Source organism: Heloderma suspectum, chromosome 1, assembly GCF_057233095.1.
Source record: "Heloderma suspectum isolate Gila_16-S chromosome 1, 16-S_ref, whole genome shotgun sequence".
NCBI classification, from domain to species: Eukaryota; Metazoa; Chordata; class Lepidosauria; order Squamata; family Helodermatidae; genus Heloderma; species Heloderma suspectum.
In genome coordinates this window covers 324611986-324639309 of record NC_139458.1, presented here as the reverse complement: position 1 = coordinate 324639309, position 27324 = coordinate 324611986, and the positions used below count along the sequence as shown (strand labels likewise).

The window sequence follows — 27324 nt, the reverse complement described above, 5'->3', positions numbered from 1 at the left end:
GGGTGGTTAAAACAAAAAGGGATTGTGAGAAGCTCCAAAAAGATCTCTTCAAACTGGGAGAATGGGCATCAAATGTGGTTCAATATAAGTAAGTGTAAAGTGATGCCCACTGGGGCAAAAAATCCCAGCTTCAGGTATAAATTGATAGGATCTGGACTAGCACTGACCAAGAAAGAAATCTTGAGGTTGTGGGGCACAGCTCAACGAAAATGTCGACCTAGTGTGCAGCTGCTGTGAAAAAGTCAAATTCCATGTTAGGCATAATTTGAATAGGAATTGAAAATAAAACTGCCAAGATTATACTGCCCTTTTCTATGATGTGAACACACAGTTCTGGTCACTGCACCTAAAAAAGGGATATTGTAGAGTCGGAAACATGAAAAGGGCAACTAAAATGATCAAGGGGCTGGAGCAACTTCCCTATGAAGAAAGGTTACAACATCTGGGACTGTTTAGCTTAAAACAAAAAAAGGCGAGTAAGGGAGGCATGATAGAAGTGTACAAAATTATGCAGTGTGGAGAAAGTGGATAGGGAGACATTTTTTTCCCTCTCTCATAATACTAAACCCCAGGGTCATCTGGATCAGCTGTTTGGTGGGAGATTCAAGACAGATAAAAGAAATCACACAGCGCATAGTTAATCTATGGAATTCGCTATCACAACATGTAGTGATGGCCACCAGTGTGGATGGCTTTTAAAGGGGATTGGACAAATTCTTGGAGAATAAGGCTATCAATGGCCACTAGACCTGATAGCTATATGCTGGCTCTAGTATCAGAGGCAATATGCCTATGTACACCAGTTGCTGGGGAAGATGGGTGGGAGGATGCTGTTGCACTCATGTCCTGCTTGTGGGTTTCCTGTCGGTAGCTGGTTGGCCACAGTGTGAACAGAATGCTGGACTATATGGAGCCTTGGTCTGATCCAGCATGGCTCTTCTTATATAAAGTAGAGGAGGATAAGCACCTTGGATGAGCACAAACATTTCTAGCTACCTTCTCCATATTCCGGTTTCATTTCTGGCCTCTTACCTCTTTGTCTGTAGCTAGTTGTCTTTGGATTTACACATTACAATTTTGTAGAACTTAGTTGGATTGCTTACCACCTGTCCAAATGCTGTAAGCTGCTGGTTTGAAATTTCTCTTTTTCTCTAGAGGGGTACATGTTAGGTATTGGTTTTCATTGTAGTTATGTAGAAGTAAATACCAAAAGTACCTCTTCTCTACAGCAATGAAGGAGCAGAACATGATATGAATGCAAGTCATTTAGCACAGAAAAAGGTACTTACAAAGTAATTATTGTCTGTGTTTTCTTCTGTGGGAAAGCAGCTGCTGTTTCACACAAGTTGCTTTCCTTCTCATATGCTAAGTTAACCAGAGTGGTGGCTCAGTTGACTTATCACTGTGAATATGGAGGAAGCCTTGGTGGCTATGGAGCTGGTTCAGATGTAACATTAAACCAGGGGTGGAGAACCTCAGGCCCAGGGCCCAAATACAGACCACCTGCAGTCCCAATCTGGCCTTCTGGGGTTCCCAGTTCAGCCTTCTGGGAACCCCTTTATGGCCATGCCCCATCAGCTGGCCCTATGCCGTCCCCATGCCAATTGTTTGATGGTTCCCTGGCTTTTGTGCAATGTTTTCCCCATTCTGAAAGGTTGAAACGTCTTTTCTAAGGCTTAGTTACTGGCCGTAAGAGCTTTAAGGTAAAATCTGATGGTGTTTTTGGTATTTTCACTCTTCCCCTTTTGCCTACCCCCAGCTGGAATGCAGCCACTGAGACTCATCCAAAATGGAATTTGGTCACAGGATGAAAGAGGTCCGTCCCCCCCACACACACACACACTAAACCATAGTTTACCATTATGAGAATGAGTTTCAGCAAGGCTTGGTTTAATACATAGCCTCTGCCTGCTCTGGCACGCTTGTGGACTGAAGAACAGTTAGGGAGCTTTCACTTCCATTTTATATTGATTGCAGCTTGCTGCATCATCTGAATTCATACATACTGTATGGTTCATATTCAGTCCAGATTTAGGTACATACAGATGGGCTGGTGGAAGCAGACTTCCTGCCCACCTCGTCCCCTCCGCTGCACCTCCAGCCTCCTGAAAATGTTACACAAGGGGAACCTGCTGAATGGAATGGCCTGTAATGTGGGAGAAAGAAGGATCCCCCCAAATTGGGCAGATGCAAATTGGGCAGATGCGCATCCACTCATTGAATGTGCCTCTACCTGATTTTGGGCCACGGACCATTGCATTCAACAGGCTGACTCTCTGTGTCGCATTTTCAGGGGGCCAGAGAGGCTGCCATGGAGAGGAGGGAGGAGAAAATTCTTCTTCCATCTGCTCAGTTGCACACACCTATCTGTATCTAACCCAAGGGTTGGTGGAAAGAAGTCAACTTCAAACCAAAGTTTATTAATCTGGCTTGCTTCAACTAACCATAGTGAAGGTTAACCACATTGTAGGGTTCAGATGACATGGCAAGCTGTTTATCTAAAACAGAAGTGGAAGCATCCAATCCCCTTCTGGTGGCAGCACCAGAAGAGAAAGGGAGCGTGTGAGAGCCTGAGGCTCATTCTTGTAACACTAAACCATGGTTTGAACATCTAAACACAGTTGTTGTGTTTGTATTGTGGCTGTTGTGCAGAAATAGTTTTTATTGTGGACTTCCTTAATGGGTTGTATTTTTTGCCATGCACAAAGACCTCATACATTTTCATCAGGGTATCTGTGGGTTTCATTCTGGGACTGTTAAGAGCAGGCTTGAGCGCATCCTCTGTAGGAGGCTGACTCACCACTTGGGTCAGCATAAAATAGCTGTTGCTCTGAAATGACATGTATGTGGCATGCATAGGTTCCAACATCTGAGTATTTCCAGTGATGTATGATTTCAGAGTTACTTTGTTTAAAGGAAGGTGGAAAATTTAGCTCCATTAAAAATAAACATGTAGATATGTGCACACACAGACAGATGCACATAGGTACCTTAAACAGCAGGTTGTAATTTCAGACTATTTGCAGTCAAGAGGTTTCTGCTGAGCAAAATGCTCATTCAATTTAGAAATGCAGATTATAATAATTTTCCTATCTTCCTCACATTAGGGGTCCTGCCATCATCATGCAGATTTATATATTATAATGTGATATATCTAGCAAACCTTGGTTTCAGGTAGCATGTGTTTTAAACATATAACCTCTTAGCTCAGACATAATGCAACATTTCTTCACTTTGCCAAGTGAAATGCGATACGCTTAAATCACCCCATCTAATATAATACTTGTTTTTAATACATGCAGAATGGTTTATGTGATGACAATGCTTGTAATCTGTAGCACAGTATTGAAATGGCTGTTCTTTTCCAGCAAAATCGCCAATGGGGGTCATGCGGTTTATAGCTGCATAAGAATCAACATAGGGCAATAAATTGTGGGCAAAGGAGTTACTGGACCTCAAAATACAAGATTAGTGGCCAGTAATCTTGAGAATAGAAATGCTGGTCTCTGAACCTGTCCAACCCAGCATCGCTGATAAGAGGCTCCTATGTCTGTGACATGGCACCCAGACTATAGAATGAGAAGACAGCTAATACCTTAGAAAACAGAAACAGGATTCAAGAGGATCTTGACAGGATAGCGAATTGGGGCAAAACTAACAAAATGAATTTCAACTGATACAAAGTTTTGCATTTAGGTAAGCAAGTTCAGATGCAGAAATTAGGTCTGTGCGCTGCTTCGGTATGCTTCGGTATGAAGCCTGAATAACAAGGCAAAGCAGGCTGATTCGGAGGTGCCTCGTCGTGATACAAAGTGGAGCAGACCAGCACCAAGGTGTCCCAAAGTGGCTCCTCCACAAGGCATCTCGTCTGCCTCAGAGATTTGTAGCTCTTCTTATGCCTTCTGAATAGCCCAGACAGGCTATCTCCAAAATGTATCAACTTTTAAAAGACCATGTGGAGGGGCAGGAGGAGGAGGGGGGGAGGCGAGAAGAGGAGGGAGGAGGAGGGAGTGTGCTTTGGGGAATGGGAACTCTAGGGCTGAACCTAAGCCAGAGACAGTGGTGGAGGAGGGGGGTATATATAGTTTGGCGAAAGGCTGCGTTTGTATATTGAGAGAGGTGGTTGGTTGGGAGAGGGCTGTGTTTCTTTGGTTAGATCTAGGGTGTGTGCGTGCACTCATTGCAGCTTCTTCTTCATTCTCCATTCAAATCTGACTTTTCTAGATTATTTTTTTTAAAAAAATACTAGTTAGCTTCTTCTTGGCTCGTTCCTTCACTCCCCCCTCCCCCTGCCATTCCATTGTTTATTGTGTGAGGTGGTTGGTTGGGACTCAGGAGAAGGTTGTGTTTGTTTTTTAAGTATGGCACTCACTGCAGCTTCTTATTCCTTCCTCCCTCCTCATCATTCTCCATTTAACTTTGTCTTTTCTAGATTTTTAAAAACACAGTCTTTTTTAGGTTTTTAAAAACAAACATTTACTTCTTGGCTTGTTCCTTCACTACCTCCTGTCCTTTTTATTTATTATTCAACCATTTGGGGTTGGACTCGATGGTCTTATAGGCCCCTTCCAACCCTACTATTCTATGACTATTCTGTGATTCATTTAGTTTTTTCTTTCCTTCTAAATTCTAAAATAAAGAAATATTACTATAGCAGCCTACCCATACCTTGCCTTATTGTTTGCCCCACCCCACCCCCGCACCCCTATTCTGAAGTGAACTGTCTGTTTCTTTTCCATCTTGATGCTCAAAACAAACATAAATTAAAGGGGGGGTATCCTATTCCTTGCTTGCTCTTGGCTCTTATCCCCCCACCACCCTCCTGTATTTCTTAAACTTTAATTTTTGTTAAGGAAAATATATAAATATAAAATAATAAATAAAACCCTTTTCTTTGCTTGTAGGTAGTTCTGTATTTGCTTTTCTTTTGCTCGTGTGTGCGTGCACTTGTGTTATGGTCAAGCAAAGCAATACATCCACATTGCAATAAAGTGGGCAAAGCACCACACACATTTATATTAACTTATTATTCCAATAATACTCCACTGTGTGGCAAAACAAGCCAGCCCAATATGAGGCATCTTTGGGGTCTTGGCAGGGGCAGAGGTGGGCGAGGTGCTGCTGTGCCCTCCTGGCAGGGTTGCTGTGTTGCTACCTGCCTCTGTCAGTCCAGCAGGCAACTGTCATTGCTCTTCGTTCAAGTCAATGTGCCCACCTATCAGGGTTGCTGTCTTTGTTTGCTTCCTGCCTACCAGCCAGTGCTTTCCCAGGCAATTCAGCCAAAGAGACCCTGAGGTTATTGACAGTGAATAAGTAGTACTTACAAGGGGAAAGGGGTTATTTCCACTTAAAAGAAACTACAACAGAGTTTAGGAGTAGTGACCTCCTCACCGCTTCAACACCTAACTTGATTATCCCTTTATGAACTTTGGTTTGAGTTTCTGAGAACAGCACATTTTACCTGTGTCTAGCACAAAAACTATGGGCCCAACTGTCTGAGATTTGGCAGGTGGGATGCCCTCCAGGGGGGCTGAGAGGGGCCCAGATTTCAAGCACTTCTGTGGAAACAGTGAAAGTTATAGCTCTTTGTTTTGAGAGTTTTTGTGGGGAAAAAAAATCAAATTTTAACTCGGCCTAGCACAAAAACCACCAGGCCAAACTGTCTGGCATTTGGCAGGTGGAGTCCCCTCCAGGAGGGCTGAGAGTTCCCTAGGTTTCATGTATGTATAATAAAAACTGAAAAAGTTATGGCAGTTTGTGTTTTCCCATGCAAGTCAATGGTGAAACACCCCAAACGGGTGATCCGGATGTCCAAATCTTGCTTCGGATCTGGATCGGAGGGGACCCAAATCAGTCCAAAGCAGAGCGGGTCTGCTTCAGAAGATCCGAAGTGGCATCCGAAGTGGAGTGGGGGGTTTGTTCACAGCCCTAGTAGAAATACAGGATGGGTTACACTTTGCCTGACAGCAGTACACGCAAAAAGGTTTTAGGGGTTTTGGTAGACAACAAACTAAATATTAGGCAGCAAGGAATGTGGTGGCTAAAAATATGAATACAATTCTAGGCTGCATCAACAGTATTATGTCAAGATCAGTGGTGGGCACAAGGCAGATCTCCAGAGGTTTTGCATTTCCGCTCCCAGAAGCCTCTGCCAGCATGGAATACTGGGAGCTGAAGTCCCAAACATCTGGAAATCTACTTTCTGTCCAGTCCTGGTCTAGATCATGAGAAGTAATGGTATGGTATCACTGTATTTTGCTTTGATCAGACCTCACCTGAAGTATTGTATACAGTTCTGGGCATGGCAGTTTACGGATTATACCTACAAATTTGTACGTATCCAGAGCAGGGCAACAAAGGTGGTGAGAGACCTGGAGACCAAGTCCTGTGAGGAAAGGCTGAAGAAGTTGAGCATGTTTAGCCTCAAGAAGAGACGATATCATACCCATCTTCAATTATTTGAAGGAGTCATACAGATGATTGAACAAATTTGGTTTCTGCGTTTCCAGAGGATAGGACCCAAACCAACAGGTTCAAGTTACAAGAAAGGGAATTTCGACTAACAACTAAATTAGGAACAACTTCCTGATGGCACAAGCTGATAGTGAAACAGACAGCCTCAGAAACTGGTGGATTCTCCTTCATTAGAGGTGAGGCTGGATGGCCATCTATCATGGATGCTATAGTAGTGGATTTCCTGCATTGGCAGGGTTTTGGACTAGATGAATTTTGAGCTATCTTCCAGTTCTATGATTTCTTATTAGCATTGACTGCATGATGCTTTGTACTATGTATGTATGTATGTCTTTATTTATTTATTAGATTTATTAGCTGCCCATCTGGCCGGCTACCTGGCCACTCTAGGCGGCATATAATACTAGTAACAAATCTACATAATCAACCGAACAAAACAACATAACAAAATAACACTGCTCTAAAAAACCCTAATCCATCCCAAATGCCCGCCTGAACAGCCAGGTTTTTAAATCCTGGTGGAAGCTCATCAAAGAATGTCACATGGGAAGGGACTGTTACTGGCTCCATGCTAGAACCAATATGCATCTGTGGCACTGTGAGAAGAAGCACTTTCCAAATCTGGTTGGAGGGACTAGAAGTGCTAAAGGAGCACATTCAGTCCTTGAAATTAGACTACTGACTGTTCTCCAAATTTCTTTTTGTTTTAATTTTCCTGGAATATCTTTGTGAAGACCTGCATGTAACCTTCTAACTTGTAACAAAGATATTAATAGTACTAGTAAGTTTGGAGAGGGTTTTTTGAGTAGGGTATGCCTTTTACTAAGGTGTCTAAATTATATCTCTTCTTCCTTAAATGTGGAGCATTATTTCCCTAGGTAATTTATAACACATTTCTCTGCAAAAAAATAATAATTTGTAAATGGGTCCAGAGCCAGAAGAAATTATCTCATGCTTCAACTGCTATTGTATAGCACTTCAAATACATTTTAACACTTCAAATACAGTGAAATTATCTCACTATTTTTAAAAGGCGTTTAATTGCAAATGTTTTTAAAATTAGTAATTCAAGGAGAAAATATTAAAATAATGGCTCTTTTCCTCTCATTTTTTTACAATTGTTGATCAAGTATACTATTTCAAGTTCACATTGTATCTCTAGCTGAAATATTTTGTGAATTTCCCCACAAATGAATATGCAAGGAACTGAAAAGCAATTATGTCAGATCTATGAAGTGATTCTTTCTATACCTGAATAGATAGTGTGTAGCTCAGTCATATTGTGATTATGCCTTTCTCGTATCTGAGCATCCATTTCAATCTCTTAAAAGGAAGTGTGATCTATTTTTCATAGTGTCAAGACTTTATTTATAAGCCACATTTGATTTGAGGATATGAACTCTCTTCTCTTGGATAGCAGCTGATATATTTCTGCTCATGTTAATAAGTAAGATAAATAGTTTGGGTATGATATCTAGGGCATAATCCATTCTCTCCTGCGCGCGCACACACACACACACACAAAGGTCAACACAGGGCATTACTGAACCTTTTCCCTTCTAGTCATCAGTTGAGCATGCATGGTGCTAGGATTCAGTGTGGTGCACCTGGCCAATAAATGGAAGTTCCTCTGTACCTCCCATAGAGGTATCAATAGCCCCACGTTTCCTGGGTCCCCGCAAAAGAACAAAAATTAGAAGCATGTTCCACAGGGTCTTAGAAGGGCCCAAGTTCACTGCATTTTTCTTTGAAAGCATAGGTAGATATCGCATTTATTGTAGTGGCTAAGAATGTTGCTATATGCCCAGCACAACACACACTACATGCCAGGGGTGAGAGATCAAGGGAGAAAAGGGCTCAATAATGCCTTATGGGGATTCTCACCCATATGCACAGAGCTATGGACTCTTCCCAATATATTTCATTTTGTATTTAGCCAACGTTTTGAAAGAATGGTAACTCTTTGTTAACCTGTTTATTAGCATTATTCTTTTTGGGGCACACATTATTTTATGTATGTGTGCCCCAATACAGATAAGGAAATCATGCATGCAAACGGTCTTCCACATACATAGCACCTGCTGTATGAGGAACCATGGGAGTAAATAGGATGCCCTTCCAAATGCACATGGGCACATTAGCCAAATGACCATGCTGGCTGGGAGTGATGGGACTTACAGCCCAACATACCTGGAGGGCACCTGTTGGGGAAATGTGGACTAAAATCTGGTATTCTAGTCCACATTAATTCAGGACCTGTCTGCTGAAATGCCAGATAGCTGTGATCCCTCAGCAAAGATTACTTATGTTATATAACTGCCTCTTTGTCAGTGGTATGGATGCTTGCTTATACAAATTTCAGGCTCATAGACGGCAACTAAACACTGGCAGGCTACACTCTAATTTGAGGATGCATGACCTTCTGATGTGATTAGTACTTTTGTTTTAAATTGTGCAGTGCTGTGTTGTTATGCCAAATGCTGCATCAGAGGGGCCATTGCAATCTTTTTAGCAATTCACTGGGCCGCATGTTTGATGCAATTTACTCCTGGGCCCAACAAATGCATTCAGCTTTATTTGTTAGCCTAGCAGAACATTATTTATTAATGAGTTCTTCATGCTTTATTAAGCCTAATGTCAAAACACCTCTGTGGGACTGTAGGCATGTTCTGTCTCTCTGTTAAAAACCTTCTAAAGAAAATGAAAAATTATACAGTAAAGCTGCAGACAAAACCCAATAGGTATCAGTTCAATTACCCTTGATCCTGGCAGATGATGTTTCTGAGTAGTTTTGAAAGAGCTGCATCAGATAATATAAACTGTCTCAAATGAAAGAATTCTGCACTCTCAAATGTGCATAATTAGAAAGGCTTAGAAACTTAACAAAGCCACTCTGTTCCCAAAAGCTGAGTGCTGTATTCAGCAGGTGAAAGCTGACAAGTTTAGTAGAGAAGTACAATGCTTGGCTGGCTTCACGTATTCATTTATTTTTCGTTCAGCTCTTTTATATTGGGGAGGGAAACTTTTACTTGCGAACATTAAAATGATGGATTGTTGAAAACACAAGGGACTAACTGCAGTTTTCTTAACTCAGTAGAACTAATATTGCTCAGGAAGCCAATATCTGAGTTCAATAAACTTCTGCCTGCCTGCCTGCCTGCCTGCCTGCCTTCCTTCCTCCCTCCCTCCCCCCCCCCCGTGCCCCACTTCCCTCCCTGGTATTCTTCCTGAACATCATCTCTGTAGCATTGATGTACAATTCAAATTCATTTGTTCTTATGCCCTTCCTGCACTCTAGAGTTTCCCCAGATATGTGTTGAGGTTTTAAGAGTAGATAGATAGATAGATAGATAGATGAATCTACTATTGCAGATATCATTGGAAGAAAGCACAAAGAAGCAGCCTGTAGCCTTTATTGATTGTAAATTAACAACTGGCTGCTTCCAGTTAAGCTTAATAATTCAGCATGATCCATACTAGGGCTTGCCACTAGGACTTGTATTTCAGTTTAGGCCGGGAGTGGGTAACTTGTGGTCCTCCAGATGTTTTGGCTTATAACTCCCAACAGCCTTAGCCAGCATAGCCAGTGGTGAAGGATGCTGGGAGTTGTAGGCCAAAACGTCTGAAGGGCCACTAGTTGCCCATCCCTGGTTTAGGCATTTGCACCCATACCTAGCCCAAATGCAAAGGTCAAAAGGACTATCCATGGCCTCCTACTGTTTCAGTCACTGCTGTTTTCTCAGTGTGCTATCTGTGTTTGGCTCTGTGCTGTGAGCAGTTTAATACTCATACATGAAGGTGTGCCCGTACATGCAATTTCCATGCTTCTTTCAATATAGTGGCCGTACTTTATTTATGCTTATGTGCCTGTGAATTCCCCACTATGGCAGTAGTTGCAAATAACTGACATGGCTGTTTGTAGCTTGGAAAATGAGGTGAGCAGATGGGTATAACTACTTATCCTCGTGTCTAATCAGGCACAAGTACCCAAATGGACATGTGTTGGGATCTTTAATCAAAAGTCATAGTATACAACAGGAATTGGAGTACCCAGCTGGGAAAAAGGAACAGTCAGCCAGAGATTGCGTTGGATAGATGCTTAATTACAGAAATATAAAAGGTAAGTCCATGTGAAGCATTTGAATGGGACCACCAGATATTTGGTTAATTTTATTTATTTATTTATTTATATTTTTAAAAATTATTGGTCGCCATTCAGGGCAGAAGCCCAAGGTGGCTCACAGCAATAAAATACATAAAAACAGTTAAAATATTAAAAGCAATAAAAACATAAACACAAAAAAATAGCAATAAAAGCAACAGTAAAAGCTGACAATAAAACCACCAACCACAGCAAAAACAGGAAAAACAGCAGTCATATCAACAGAAGATTACAGCAAAATAATACATTTTCAAGACCTTCTTAAAAGCCTGCAATGATGGAGTATGGCAGACCTCCAATGGCAACTTGTTCCAGAGGTGTGGGGCCACTGCAGCGAAGGCCCTCTCACATGTGGTCACCCACCTAACTGCTCTCACTGGTGGACAAATGAGAAGGGCCTCACTTGCTGATCTTAAAGTGAGGGCAGGTTGATATGGGTGAAGGTGGTCCTTCAAGTAACTTGGTCCCAAACTGTTTAAGGCTTCAGAGGTCAAAACCAGCACTTTAAATTGGGCCTGGAAATACACTGGTAGCCAGTGCAGCTGGTGGAGTATAGGCATTATGAGATCAAATTGCCTCACCTCCATCAATACTCACGCGGCCGCATTCTGCACCAGCTGAAGTTTCTGAACGGTCTTCAAAGACAGTCCCACATACAGTTCATTACAGTAGTCCAGCCTGGACATGACTAGTGTGTGGATAACTGAGGCAAGGTCTGTCACCTCCAGGTAGGGCTGCAGCTGGTGTACCACTCCTGGACACCGTAGCCACCTGGGCTTCCCCAGTTAGCTCAGAGTCCAGGAGGACTCCCAGCCTGTGCACTTGATCTTTTAGGGGGAGTGTAACCCTGTCTAAGACCAGTTGTAAACCTCCATCTGAAGTAGTTGGTATCCCAACCCACAGTTCCTCCATCTTGTCTGGATTAAGTTTCAGCTTGTTCATCCCCATCCATCCCAAAACAATCTCCAGACACTGGTTCAAGAATTCCACAACCTCCCTGGGATGTGCAGATAGAAATGAGATGTAAATGTGCATATCATCCATATACTGGTGACATTTCAACCCAAACCCCCTGATGACTTACCCCTGCAGTTTCATGTAGATGTTAAAAAGCATGGGGAACAAGCTAAACCTTGCGGCACCCCACACGCTAATGCCATGGGTGGAATAGAAGTCTCCCAGCACCACGTTCTGAGAGCGTTCCTCCAGAAAGGACCAGAACCACTTTAAAACTGTGCCTCCCAAGCCCAGTCCAGATAAATGATCCAGAAGGATACCATGGTCGATGGTATCAAAAGCCACTTAGAGGTCCAGAAGAACCAACAGGGTTGCACTCCCCCCTAAGAGAGAGAGATAGGAATCAAGGAAGAGAATTGAGAGAGAGAAGGAGCAACATGGGAGTGCATTGGGAGGAAAGGGAAGAAGAGGCAAATACTAATAAGGAGATAGAAAACAGATAATACCACAATGGGTCTAAGCTTGTAAAAAATGTTATGGCAAACCTTTTTGGAAAACTTTCTTGCTGGCCAGAGGACGACTTTGGACCAAGAAGTGAACTCACACAGAGACAACGTAGGCAAATAATAAACTTGTCTTCTAACTGAAAATGCATTCCTTTTCCTCCTAATATCAAAAAAGAGGTGAGGCAATATAGATGATGAGGGGAGGATTTGGTTTTCCCACTTCAGATGTCTAGTGCAAAAGTGAAGAGTTCAAGACTGGGATCATGTACATATTTTGGGTGTAGGTCCCTAACCTTCATTCATTCATTACATTTCTATACTACCCAACAGTCAAAGCTCTTTTGGTGGTTTACAAAGATTAAAACCTAAAAATACAATGAAGAGATTAAAAAAAACTTTTACATACAAAAAAACACAAAACAAAACCAATTTTGACAATCAGCAATAAGACATCCCAGGACCCATTAAAACCTTATTTATTTTTTATTTTATTATTAAATTTATTAATCGCCCATCTGGCTGGTCACCCATCCAGATCGTATCATATGCTATCTAATGCCTGGAAGTAGAGGAAGGTTTTAACTTGGTGCCGACAAGCTGACTATGTTGGCACCAGGCAGAACTCACTGGGGAGAGAATTCCATGATCAGGCCACCACTGAGAAGACCCTTGTTGCCATCCTCCAAACCACTGTCAGAGGAGGCACTTGGGAGAACGGCCTTAGGTGACTATTGTAATGTACAGGTAGGTTCATGCTGGGAGAGGTGCAGTCCCAAGCTCTGTAAGGCTTTATAGGTCCAAACCAGCACCTTCAATTGTGCTCAGAAACAAGTAGCCAGTGCAAGTGGGTCAGAATTGGTGTTATATGTCTGGACCTTCTGGTCCAATCTGGGCACTGCATTTTGCTCAAGCTGCAGCTACATGGAACACCATGTAGAGTGCATAATAAAAATATCTACTAGGCTAAGAAGCCTGGCAATACTGTCCCTGTCCCCACATCTTCTGCTCCAGCTAGCATGAGTGGCAGAGCTTGGGATGTGGCAGTAGATCTGTTGCTTTGCTCTTCCCCAACCCCACTTTGGATTGCCCCTTAAAAAAAAAACCAAGAAAATACAAAATTGTAGTTGCCCATATGAGAACAAAACATGAACCAGGGTAATTTGTTAATAGAAACAAAACTACATTTAAGATTTAATTCCCCCCCCCCCCGCCGTTTCCATATTATTGAAATAATTATGTCCAATTTAGAATAACCAGAAAGAATCAAAGGTGGTGAGTTTTAGTGTTGTGTCAATACTCCTACTGATACCAACTTTTATTTTTGTTCTTGAATATTACTGTTACTGATGAATATTTTCTTAAGGCCTTTTTATTATTTTCTTTCATTTCAGTCCTCTCATCTTAACTGTTATGCTGTGTATATGATATATGTTGCATTCTTGTTTATATGTTTGTATACTGAATATTTATACCAGATGCATACGTGTTCAATATACTGATCATTACCATTTGACATTGTATTCTTGTATTCTTTGTGCTTATACAGTATAAGTGTCTTTATGGTCCTTTGATGTGTCCTACTTTGAAAGCCACCATAAGGTTAAATAGGAGGGCCACACCTCCTGCAGAATAAATCACCATCAGGCCATTGACTACATTAATTGTGAAGGCAGCTCAGATGCTAATTAAGTGATACACTTATACTGTAATAATGGCATTTCCATAATTATCTCAGAAACCAGTGCATTTGTCCTGCAAGACAGCTTTCCTTATGTTGACATATCCAAAGCTGTGGGTCAAAAAACTATATAAAAGTGACTAATGCGGTCTAGAAAAGGCTCTAGCTCTGGTTACCTTAAGTATACCAGGAGACACACCTTTGAACCTTTGCAAGCCCTTGATATGGGCAAAGTTCTGTCCTGGCTTTCTTAGACACTGGGCAAGAAGACCTCACTTCCGTTAGCTATTATTTATTTCTGATTATTCTGGGAATTAATGAAGACTTTTTGATGCATTAGCATGCCTTTATGAAGAGCCCACTGCTGTTTTCCTCTTAGTTTTTCCCTACGACATACAATGCTGCATAGCTTTCCAGAAAGAACAATGTCTTCTCATAGAAATTCAGGAATGGCATGCCTTACTTCAGCAGGCCTGAAAGACAACTACACATGAGTTGCAATGGTCTAATGGACTGACTTGACAGAAGTCAAGGAGAAAAGACAAGTTGCTAAATCAGGAAGGAACGGGAGTTATTAACTCCTTCACTGGGTGCCCAACCACCTTTCAGCAGGGCAGGGTTGGCCAGTGTGTAATATCAGAGGTTGTTCTATTATAGACAGTGGGCCAAGGACTGGAAGTGCATATCGCCATACAACTGGCTTCAAAGGTGTCTGAAATACTATTGGCTGGGACATAGGACTTCCTTGTTGAGGTTTTCTGCTAATAACTTTGCATTGATTTGCTGCCATGTATTTTATTTTATTTTTTCTTAATTTTGCTGTATTGTATTTTCTATGTCCTTTATTTTACATGCCGCTATTTATATTTTGCAGAGTTTGTACTTTAGGTTCTGGTTTCTCTCTCTCTCTCTCTCTCTCACACACACACACACACACAGGCTTTTAATTTCTTGTTAGCCACTGCATTTTTTTTTCTGAAAAGAAAAGTGGGGAATAAACTTATTTATTTATTTATTAAATCCAAAATCCAAAGGTAGATGCAGTGTAAAAAAGTGAAATTAACTTTCTTGCATTCAAGTTTTTGTAACAAATCTCTATGCTTCACAAGCTGAACTGTAAGCAAAACACTTTCATTAAAATTTGACATGGGAACTAGTTGACTGGGAAAAGCACTTTAGGATCCAGATTTAGCCTGTGGCCTCCCCATCAGTTGGCCTTCCTGGATATGGAAGTCTATCCCTTTTTTAATCACCTGATGCTGTCTATCTTTAAAGTCTCTAATGTGCATGCTTAGATGTGCCTTGAGGCTTTGAATTTGGCTTGTTTGCTTCATTTAGGGCACAATCCTATGTATGTTTAGACAGAAAAACATCTTACAGCTCCCAGCAACTACAGCTGAAAGTTGTAGGACATTTTTCTGTCTAAACATGTATAAGACCGAGCCTCTAGTTAATTTCTCAGGCTCAGTAGCATGTGCTGTTCCCAGTCCCACACACAAACTGAATACAATTCTTGGCTGTGGCCATTTATGGCTGTGACAAGGCAGTTATGAGGACATGCATGCATTTTCTTTTTCCCAATATTTTCTCTTTCAGCATTGAAAGATCTTTCCACAGTGGCCAAAACAAATATGCATCACACCCACACAGTACGGATATAGTTAAAATTCTTATTAGAATAAAGTCCAGCAACACTGCAAAGGCTCATCACAGCCAAAAGAAGAAGAAGAGCAGAGGGCTTTCTGGGTTTCTCTTTGGGTTGCCGAGGAGGAAACAGCCTGTTTTATGCAATAATCCCTAGAGAACCCAGTCAAACTACATCCAATTCAGCAGCCATTGCATATGATTTTATTTTTAATAAAGCCCTTTGAGACCTGAAACAATGTGCATAGAATATATCTTTGTGGCTGGTATATTATACAAAGTGTGCTTATAGAGTTTTGCTTGTTCTGCCTTTTCCTCCGGGGTTTATTGTCTGGTGGGCAATCATTACAATAAAAACAAAAGCCCAGCTGATCCTTACCTTCTCTAATACAAATGGAGTTTCATGTAAGTGCCATTTTACTTGCATGGTATTTAATTTAAACATCAGTTTGCTCATTTTGCACTGTAAATGATTTTCAGAAATGGACACACCCACTTTAGAGAGAAAACCCCTAAAATATTTCTATCATCCTTTGGGACAACATTTGAAGGTTTGAGAAGCAGCAGCGGAGCTAGGTTTGTTTGTGGGGGGGTTGTGTGTGTGGAAAAGTGAAGCTAGGAAATGGCGGTAGGAACCCATATAAGCTCACCTATAGTCAGGCTGACTGCATACATGGAAAACTGGACTTCTTTGCATGACTGCTGGATGTGGGCAAGGAGTTTCTTGTATATACAGATGGCCACTCTATTTATGGGAAACCTCTTCCTGCCTGTATATTGGTCCTCAGGGCCAATACGTCACTATTTAGTATTCTGTGTCAAAGATTCAGTCATAGATCAGAACCCAAACTAGCACTCCTGAATGCCCCACTCATGCTTGAGGTCTTTGAAGCCCCTTTTCAGCAGCAGCCCTCAGCATCTCCTGAAAAGCCATCCTCCAAGTGATCTAACATCATCTTAATTAGTAATATATTTACCTTTAGTGGGTTAGAAGCATAACAATACATGAGATACTACAGCTTGGGGAAGATAGGAGAGATTTTTGTTTTATCGAACAACTATATATGTTCTTAATAAATAAATTATACTTAACAGCAGACTTTGGGCAGTATTGAATGGTAGTCCTTCATAAACTAGGCCCATTCACTTCAATGGGCCAGTGTGGTGTAGTGGCAAGAGTGTTGGACTAGGAGCTGGGAGATCTGGGTTCTAGTCCCCACTCGGCCATGAAAGCTCACTGGGTGACTTTGGGCCAGTCACAGACTCTCAGCCCAACCCACCTCACAGGGTTGTTGTTGTGAGGATAAAATGGAGAGGAGGAGGATAATGTAAGCCGTCTTGGGTTCCTAGCGAGAGGAAGAAAGGCGGGGTATAAATGCAAGCAATAAATAAATAAATAAATAAATAAATAAATAAATGGGTCCACTCTGTGTAGGTGTACCATTGGATACTGCCCTTTGGCTTGCATTATGTGACTGGAAGAGTGGGTTGGGGGAAATAAACATAACTATTTACATGCACACATACAGGCCCAGTCTCTATTTTGTTGTTGCTGTGTTTCCAGAATTTTTGCTTTGCTGCAGCAGCTTTGAATTGAAAAGAAAGGTTCTCTTTTTTCTCACATACTACATTTTCATTGAGTGTGCTCCTAGAGAAGTGCAGTAATTATTTCATTGTGTGTAGTCATGCTGTATTTAATCATCATTAAAATACCCATTGAATTTGCAAAATGGGCTCAGGAACTTTTGAAGACTATTTGGTTTGTTAAAAATACTCAGGAGGCTGTACTGATAATTGTTACTAGTGTACTGTTCAAAACTACTTAGGAAAATATAATCTCATTATAAGAAAGAGAAAGCCCAGGAAATGTTTTGTTTTTTTAAAACTATGGTTAATTGTGTTTAATTCTTTTCTTCCTCCTCTGCATCGTCCAACTCTCATTCTAGAATATCTGGTATCTTTTGTCCTGGTACCATTGTAAGTTTTTTCCTTGGCATGTAACACTAGTACATGCTAAATCCATTATTTCTTGTATAGATGAGGGCAACAAATAGCTTTTTATTTTACAAATGACGATGCTGACATATTTTTAAATAATATTAAAGAACTATGTGGCAGTGCAGAGCAAGCAAAATCCCTTGTAGGTTGAGTAAAGGATGCAAGGGCAAGAGAATGAAAGAATCCAGGGTCAGTCCCAACAGGTAGCTAAGCAGACTTGAGGAGCTATCTGTAAAGTAAGCTGGCTGAGTAAGCAAGATCAAAGATGAGTTAAGTAGCCAAAGTCTAATACAGGTCTGTCAGGATAGTTGACAAATTGCTCTGACAGTGAGCCACCAAGGAACTGGAGAGAGAGAGAGAGAGAGACTGTATAGTGATTACAGCTGTTAATCAGTGGTATCCAGGCAGTCTTACTTTGCTTGGAGGTAAGGAACAGCAGTTTTCTGTTCTGGTCTTAGAATCATGCTAATGATCAGTAGTGTTGCATGTGTTTCTAACCTTGTCCCTAACATGCTAGCTTTCTGTATTCTTTACATTTTTCATATGAGTCAACATTCTACTCATATAAGTTGCCTTATACCAGATCAGACCATTTTGTCCACCTACCCAAGTATTGGCAGCTCTGATTGGCAGCTTTCCAGGGCTCAGGCAGCACTAGTGTTCTACATTACATAAACAATTCCAGGCAATGATTCCAGGGACTGAATCTGTCACCTTCTTCATGAAAAGCTTATGCTGTGCTACTGTACTGACTCTCCCCTGTCATGCAGTCCTACTAGTACTGAAGTATTCTGGACCGGCAATAGCTGTATGATGCTAATCAGCTAACTCTGCTTTCAGGTGATGGCAGCAATGAAATAGTTGTAGTTACTATACCTGGTCTTCTATGCTGGAGATAGTAGTGTTCTATGGAGTCTTCTTCGCTGTCCCTGATTGTAAGTCTATTGGTGTATGACAACTTATTTAATTTTTCAGGGTGGTATAAGAGTAACAGTAATGAGCCAATACAATTTTATGCGGTAATATAGGGCAATATCAGAGTGGTCTGTCCTGCGAGCAGGGCCCACCACTGATTCTGTTCTGCAAGTGGCACCCACCACTTATGCAACGGGGATTTAGTGCTTTCTTTAGGAAGCCCTGAAATGAGCAGAAATGCTCATTTCTGGATCAGGACAGGTTAGCGGAGCTCCCTTATGCAAGCTCTCTTGGCTTGCCCCATTCCAGAAATGACGATTTCAGGTTCCTAGAAGAAGTGCTAAAGCCCCATGGCGCAAGTGGTGGGAGCCACTTGCACATTGGAATCCGTGGTGGCCCCCACTTGTGCAATGGATACTGGATACTGCCTATAGTAGTACAGTCTGGGTTTAATATAGTCTGGGTAATATAGTAATATAGTCTGGCTTCAAATGAACAAAAGAGAACAGAACTGGATATTTTGGTAGATATGGAGGATATTCAGTTGCAAATGCTTTATTTCTGTAATGTTTTTATTTTCTTTTTTTCATGTAATGGTTTCCTTACAAAAAGTCTGAAGTGGTACAGTCCAGATATTCAGTAACATAATGTGAGGATATCCACATGTTCTCCTCTGTACTGCTTTCTCAAATGGACATTTTGTTATCATATACTATTTATGAAGGGTCTATACTGTTAAAAAAAATGCTATTCACTTTATATCAGAGAGAGGCACTCTACAAAAGGCAGAGAGAATGGACCCTAGTCACAAAGAAACTTAATTTAAGAAGAGCCTAAACTGAATCGTTTAAACATCTTCAAACTTCTTTGCTAGTCCATCAATTTCTATACAAACTTTTTTTTTTCTTGAGCAGGAAACTATGTAAAATTCCATTTGAAAGTTTATAAAGTATTCCATAGAATGAACAGTTCAGAATAACTATAATTTTGGAGAATTTGGGGAAGAGGGGGATAGGATACACGGGAAATGATTTAGAGAAACCAACAGAGCTTGCTTCATATTCCTTCATGCAAGGTTAATAGCTGTAGGTTCTCAAGTGTTAGCCAACTGGATTTAAGTTATCAACACAGGATTAAAATTCTGCAGTGATTTTATATCTTCCCTGAAAAAATTGTTCCATTATACAACTGGATTTTATAGCTAAGAAGTGTTTCCCCACGTCCAGCTTCAATATGTTCCTGTCCTGAAATCCTATTCCTGTTCTTTTCTCAGCAATGACTTGTCAAGATGTAGACTGGGTTCGGATGATCAGCGAGGGAAACACCACAGTGTCAGTTGTTTCCCCCGCCTCCACGCATGCTAGTCGCATGACTGGGATTATCCTAATTACCCACACCATGTCATGGGTTGCTGTGTTGTCCGAACCCAGTGCACAGCACAGACATTGTGAATTTTCATCCAACCCATGGACTGCAGTAGCGGTTGTAGGGTGGGTGAAAATTCACTATGCCCACTCCACGTGCCTGGTTCAGATGACATGGCTACCAGCAGCACAGGTAATTAGGGTAATCCTAGTCACATGACCAGCACGTGCAGGGGTGGGGGAAACAACCAGTGCTGCATTGGTTCCTCCACTGATTGTCTGAACAACCTTGTAGTCTTCTTGGTGGAAACTTCTTAAAATGTGAAAACCTCTTTTCTGTGCCAGCTATTAAGCTAAATGGGGTTTTCTCACTGCTTCTTCCATCTTTTTACCTCCGCAAAATTATAGTTAGCCACCTTAGAGTGCAATCCTATGCATCTTTAGGGAGACAAAAGTCCTATAACTCCCAGCATTTCCCAGCTAGTGTGGCTGGCTGGGGAATATTGGGAATTGTGTGTTTTTCTGTCTAATAAACATGCATAGGATTGCACCCTTAAGCATCATCTTTTGGTGGAATGGCAGGAATCACATGGAATCACATAAAGAAATAAATCTAGTAAGAAGAAAAAGACGGAATAGAAGGCAATAAAAAAGTGGAATTAAAAGGTTCATTGCCTTTTAATCGATAGTGCTAGGAGGCCTCCATCTGGAAGCAGCTCAAATCCTCCTTATTTCATGTGTTGCAAATCTTTTTCTATATGTATTAAGTACTCTACACAGTTCTCCAATTGAGGTGTAACTATTGTAAAACAAGGCAGAACTCCTGCCTCCTGTGTCTTACTAGATTTCTCAAAGGAGTTTGCAAATGGATTAGATTCCCTGCCCCCAACAAATCATTTCAGCACCCTAGGGTGTCATTTGTCAGGACCTTCTGTATTGGATTATTTTAATATGGCCAAATATTCTCTGATGAGTTCTTTTCTTTTCTTGACCTTTACTGAGCACTACTGTGAAAGTGCCTCGAGACCTCCAAGCTGGATTCATTATTTACTGCATGTGGGCTTTGAAATTCACCCCAAGTTCAGGTGACCATTTCAACTTTACCAAAATGAGACAGACACACCTTTTGGGCAGTCATTGCATTGGAGATTTGCTTCGTAAATGGAACACATGAGGTCAAGGAGTTTGATTGCCTAGGCAAGAACTTGGCATATTATAACTAAACTGAGACAGGATGGGCAGGGTTTCTTCAGCATAGCAATTCCAGTGTTTAGCTGGACAGGTTGCTAATTCAGCTACCAACAAGAATGACCATATATTTATTATTTGATTTTTATTCGTATAGCTGTGTATGCACAACCTGCAAGGCCACACAAACTCACACAAAAGCCTTAGCCCATGAGTAGGACAACAATTGTTAAAACTACTAAATAGACAGCAAACCAAGGAAGAAAAATATATCTCATACTATAACATTATCATACCCTTTTCATATCTTTCTGCTTTATGTGGTCATTTTCTTCATTAATGCAGTCCTATTGAGCTCACTCAACCTCTCTGTGTATGAAGGGGAGGAGGGGGCTATGGGTTTCCACTGCCAGTTAAACTTGCTGTAGAAATGCATAAAGTCCTCCTTTCGTAGTCCATCGGCAAAACAGCAAGAGTAATACTGCAAGAGCACACTGAAGGAACACATTCCAAAGCTTGACGAAGGGAGAAACCTTTTATATCTCTTTGATATCCACAATTACAAACACACATTCTTGTGCTAAGAAGCACAGTCTAAGACAGAATGCAATTGTTTGTTGGTGAATGCTTTTTAAAGGGACATTTTTGGCTATGAGAATGGGGAGAATCAAAGTAGCCAGTACTGAAAATGAAATGCAGAGAACATACACATGCAGAGAACAACTACACCATTTCCAAGACTAACAAGAAAATTCTTAACATATCCCCATAGTGAAAATGTGTGATATCGCTGTTCAAATGGCTGAAGTTTAGAGCAGACAATGCAAGTTCAGACATTCAAGTCTGGCTTATGGCAACTCCACACTTTTATACAGCAGATATTACTGCATGTGTGTTGGTGTTACAGCCAACAAGTAAAGTGCGTGAAACATATCCACATCTTTCAATATCCATGTACACGTACTTGAAAGCCTGAATTAAGCCAGTTTCCAGATACATGTGCACAGGTTTTTAAAGACACTAGCATGTCATCCATACTTCACATGTCTGCAATGGGAAGCAATACTATAATACCACTGCACCTGCAACAGGTACTGCTACATACCATGTGGAGCCCTCTTTAGAAGAAAAACCTTAAACTGAAATATACATTACCATTGTACACTACAAAAATACCATAAATGTTTACTGTAGTCACATGACATATTGTCTGTTTGATAGGCTGAATGACTGGAGGCAACAGAACTTTTTATATGAAACAGTGTCTGCAATTTATTCTGTCCTTGTCTTTTCCAAATAGATAAAAGTTATTATTATTCCCTCTTGCAACTACATTTGGCTCTTACATTTGTGCTTTGAATTATGCATTTGTTGTTTATAACTTTTTCGGGATGTTGTTATTCTCCACGGTCTTCATGCTTTCAGAACCTGCTTATGAAGTATGTGGTATACTTCCTATCAATGGAATGGCATACTTAATATTTTGGGCCTGGCCTGCAAAATATCTCTCCATGTGCTGTGATACATTATGTTGTCACTGCTTTGTCAGGAAGGCCTGGAAGGACAAAGGAAATTATTAAAAGGTTCAAGGGGAAATATGCAGATTGCCTTTGCGGGCAATATGAAGGTTTGCAACCCCACTGCTACACATTTGCATTCAGCATGATACATACTGAAGAGGATGCACACAAGTCACATACACACTTGCACTCAGGTATGTTTGTTCATCCTGACTAATTTCCTGTCACTAACAGTCTTCTGTTTGGCTCAGTTACTGGGATGCCTCTACTATATTTGTGGGGTCCAAATTCTGAACTGATTTTGTATGAAATCTCCATAACTACAAATTATGGTAGGGCCACCTCCAGATTTGAGGAGGTCCTAGAGGAAGTGCCCTCTGGAAGGCTCCATCCTATCTTGGTGATGCCCCTCTGGTTTCCCTGGCAGCAACGCTAGGCAGCTAGGTCCAGGAGCAACCGTTTTAATTTCCCTCAGTGATCCCAGTGTAGCATAACCCAGGGACCTTGTGACAAATTAAAATGGCAGCTCCCAGGCACAGATACTATTCAAAAGCGGACACAGGGCAACCATCAACAGTGGGCCCTTTTGGGTCCCTGGCAGCTGCTAAAGGGTGCTATATGCTGACACTGGCACTGCGTTATGGGCAGAGGAAGAACTCACTGCAAGGGTGCCATTTCCAGCAGCATGTTTGTGTTATGTCTTTTTGTACCTTACACCTTTATTACATGTTGCACTTTGGAGCAGATACCCAGTTAGACAATATATCTTCCTTGCTGGTTATCAAGTCTGAAGAGGACACACATATGTATTATCTGGGCTGTGGGTCCCTTTAAAAATATCTGGAAGGAGGCTCTAAGTGTTGCTGAGTCAAAATTACAGTTCAAATATATAATTCATATTGATATCAATATATTAAAAGGTTGTGGATTTTGCATATCACTCCCTCTAACAGCAAACTCAGGTGGTGAGTGCCAATAGGATTAGAGCCAAAGCAGAGACAAAGAGAAACAAGAAGGAGGTATCAGCAGGCTTGAGTGAACCCCAGGGTTTGAAGAAGTATAAAAATATTTTTTAAAAGCTATGGATGGAGGGAACAAAAACCCTAAATCTTCCCAGGGGTATTATGAGCTCCATTTTTAAAATGCATGGAACCTGTGCTGCCACTGGGCACTCAGCTGAGCTGCAGTTTCAATTAAAAGAAGAAGAAACAGCCCTCAGATCACCTTGTAATACAGTTTATAAGTCGATACCCCCAAAATTCTTGAGAATGTCATCCCCAAACATATAACTGAATGACCTGAAGTCCACCCGCCCCTCCTTCTTAGGAAGAAAGGTCCAATGAAAGTGTGTGTGTGTGTGTGGTGGGACTTTTGGTTAGCCCTAACATGGATCCCTTCTGGTTGAAATTTCCACAGTAAACTAGTCTACCATTATTGAAGTGTCCAGCCCAGAATCTATTCACTACTTCTTTTCTGGAATTTCTTATTACAATCAAGATTTAAAAGAACCATCACTGTCAATTTTAAGATATTACACAGCATACTTTAAGATGTAAATTGAGTAGTAAATTTGTGCTCACAATAATTGGCTTGTAAACATTAAGCTGGCTACTGCTTTCCCACAATCAGTGAGCTGCCACCAGGTTTAAAGTAAGTTCTATAATAAACTTATAGTAGTCTGAGGGACTGGAGCTCAAGGTAGAGCATATGTGTTGCTTGGAGAAGGTTGCATGTTCAATCTCTGATATATTAAGGGTCTTTAAAAAAAAAAAATAGATCCCAGCTAATTGTACTTGGAAAGGCCTCTGCTAGAGATGTTGGAGACCCCTTGCCAGTTGGTGTAGATCAGGAGTGGGTAATTTGTGGCCCTCCAGATGTTGTTGGACTACATCTTCCATAATCCCTGATAGTTGGCCATGCTGGCTGGGGTGATGGAAGTCAGGCAGCACGGCCAATGGTCAGGAATGCTGGGCACTGTAGTCCAAAAGATCTGGAGGGCACCAGATTGGGGAAGGCTGCTTTAGGAACATAAAGCAGCCTTTCTGTTCCTGAAGTTATTTTATGTATAACTTGGCTTGCTCATAAAATTATCATTGTATTTAAAAATGTTTAAAAGTAAACTCACTAGATTTGTAGTTATTGTCTGAATATAGTACTTTTACATTTAATATACTAAACATGATAAATTTATGAGCAAACCAAGATATACATAAAATAGTTTAGGTTCTTATTTAATGTCTGACCAGATGGAACATCAGTAAGTAGGCCCTAAAACATCTAGAAGCAGGAAGAAATGGAGGCAGAGGAAGACTGTTGCACAGCATCTGTTCCTATTTATAAGGAAGTTTAGGGAAATTCCTAAACCTGTTCCTGGAGTGGGGTAGAGCGTTGGGAAAACTGATCTGAAGGAAAAGCTATTGAGATTTTATTTAGCCAGGAAAGACTCAGCTTAGGAATCGTAAGAAATCATATTTAATTTAAGAACCTTGAAGTAATCTCAACCTGTTATTTGAAGAGTAACATTTTATTCACTTTTGTAAATAATTTCTGTTAATGAACATCTTATTTTTTTGTTCGGTTTGAAAAGTTGTCTCTAGTAGAAGTGTCAATCCCATGCCTATGCCATAGGAAGCAGGCTACTGAGTTTCTTTTAAGTAAAAAAGGTAAAGGTGTCCCCAACCAGTCGTGTCCGACTCTAGGGTGCGGTGCTCATCCCCGTTTCTAAGCCGAAGAGCCAGCGCTGTCCGAAGACGCTTCCGTGGTCATGTGGCCGGCATGACTGAACACCGAGGTGCACGGAACGCTGTTACCTTTCCCGCTGAGGCGGTACCTATTTATCTACTTGCAATTTCTTGCTTTCGAACTGCTAGGTTGGCAGAAGCTGGGACTGAAGACAGGAGCTCACTCCGTCATGCAGCACTCGGGTCTCGAACTGCTGTCCTTCCGACCTTCCAGTCTGCAGTTCAGCGTCTCAACCACTAAGCCACCGCAGCCCCTTTCTTTTAAGTAGAGAGGGTTTATTCTAGTGGCAGCATTAAAAGGTTTTATAGCTGAGGCAGCATTCCCTAGCGGTGATGTATAATTGAGAACTTTATTAAAAACTGTGGCAGTGAGTTCTATAGACCCAAGCCTCAAAGTTAATTTTAAAAAAAGAAACATAGGTGGGATAACCTACTTGCTGTTCCTTCACATCTGGTGACAGTAGCTGGATAACCAACAGTGTTGTTGTTGTTTTTCTTTTTCACATGACGGTTTTAGATTAGAACTACATTAACTGACTGCTGCAGCATCTAACTAGAACAAGCCCAGAAACACAGGACTCTGTAGAAGAAAACCCAAACTGTCAAGAATGAACATTTACTTCCATTATTATTATATGGGTGACTCCACTCACATGTTGGGAAGCTTGATTATAAATGTTTATCAGTAAAAGATACATTAGATCAATAATTTTAATAAGGAATAAAAGAAATAACTATGCTGGTAATCTTACAGAGAGGATTAAAAAATATTTTTAATATGGTTTGTTAATGCTAGTAACTCTGACACTGCACAGGCAGATTCTACCCAGGAGCATGTTGGATACAGTTTTGCATCCCTGTTTAGCTGCGAAATTCAGTGGGTGGCAAGTCCTATCGCACATGGTCTTGCTATTAAAATGCATGGGATTTTCAAGTGTTGATGGGTGTCTGGATTTGCAGTTTCAGAAATGCTAGAACAGCATTCCCTAACTTAGTGACCTCCAGACAATGTTGGACTACAACTGCCATCATCACCAACCAGCATGGCTGTGCTGGCTGGGGATTGTGGGAGTTGTAATCCAATACCCTCTGGAGAGCACCAGGTTGGGGGAGGCTGAACTAGAGAACATGGCAAATCTCTGAATGAAATGGAAGAAACAGCTTGCAAGAACTACATGCTATGTGAAAACATGACTGTTAAGCAAAATGTATAGATTATGTTTTTTAAATGGAAGAGCAAGGTATATTCTCTAATAAAGTTGTTGACACTTCTATTCAATGTATTCAATCTCCATTACTTATGTTGCCCTTGAAATTGTTTTCTGCTACTTTCTTACATGATAGCCCCAGGACACCAATGACAGTGAGATAAAATACCTCTATGAGATTTCCCAGTGAAATATTTGATAACAAAGTTCTAGAATGGCAAGCAATAGATAACTCAGATGAAGAAATACCAGTGAGGACTTGATATCAAAGCAATGCGTATTTCACTCAAGTGTGCCAATGTAAGGTCAAGGGGGGAAAAAAGGACTAGACATCTAGTGAAAATTACACTAATTCATTTCTGTAAGTACAGGAAAAAATTATGTTAGTGCTGCTCTTTTTCTGTCTGCAAAAGACAATGACTTGGATTGTAACTTTTGCCCCATGAATGGAAGGAGCTTCTGTTCACAGAAGGAGAGTTCCACTCACATAAGGAATCTTTCCGTGAGCAGAAGTAGTCTTTTTGTGAACACAGCTCTCCTTCTATGAACAGAAACATCTTCCATTAACAGAGCAAAACGGATCCAAATAGGTATCTTCTGTATAGATTACTTTTTCCTTCTTTATCAAAGTTGTATGAAATCTATACCTGCTGTGACAGTTTCCAAAAATGACAATGTGAAGGGCTTACATTCGATAGTTTAGAGCTTTGCAGAATTTCATAAAATCAGCAAACCATACATAAGAATCAATTTTCATAGGCAGTCAGACATAGTGTTTGCTAGACTTATGCTTTAGATTTAACCAAATTTTGTTAAGTGGATCAAGCTTTAAAGTGTGGATTTTACTATTTGAGTAATTGGTTGTCTAAAAATATTATAAATCCTGGCCGTGTGTGTGTGTGTGTGTGTGTGTGTGAGAGAGAGAGAGAGAGAGAGAGAGAGAGAGAGAGAGAGATTAGAAGGACATTT

At 40.9% G+C, this 27324-nt stretch overlaps 1 long non-coding RNA gene across 1 annotated transcript in view; it reads left to right on the top strand.

Moving 5' to 3' along the window:
- Window positions 1-26420, top strand: part of LOC146359437 (uncharacterized) — a 138978-nt gene extending 112558 nt beyond the window's left edge. Inside the window, exon 3 of the long non-coding RNA XR_014786657.1 lies at window positions 25665-26420. This is a non-coding gene — a long non-coding RNA (uncharacterized LOC146359437). The remainder of the gene's footprint in view (window positions 1-25664) is intronic.
- Window positions 26421-27324: the final 904 nt, after the last annotated feature.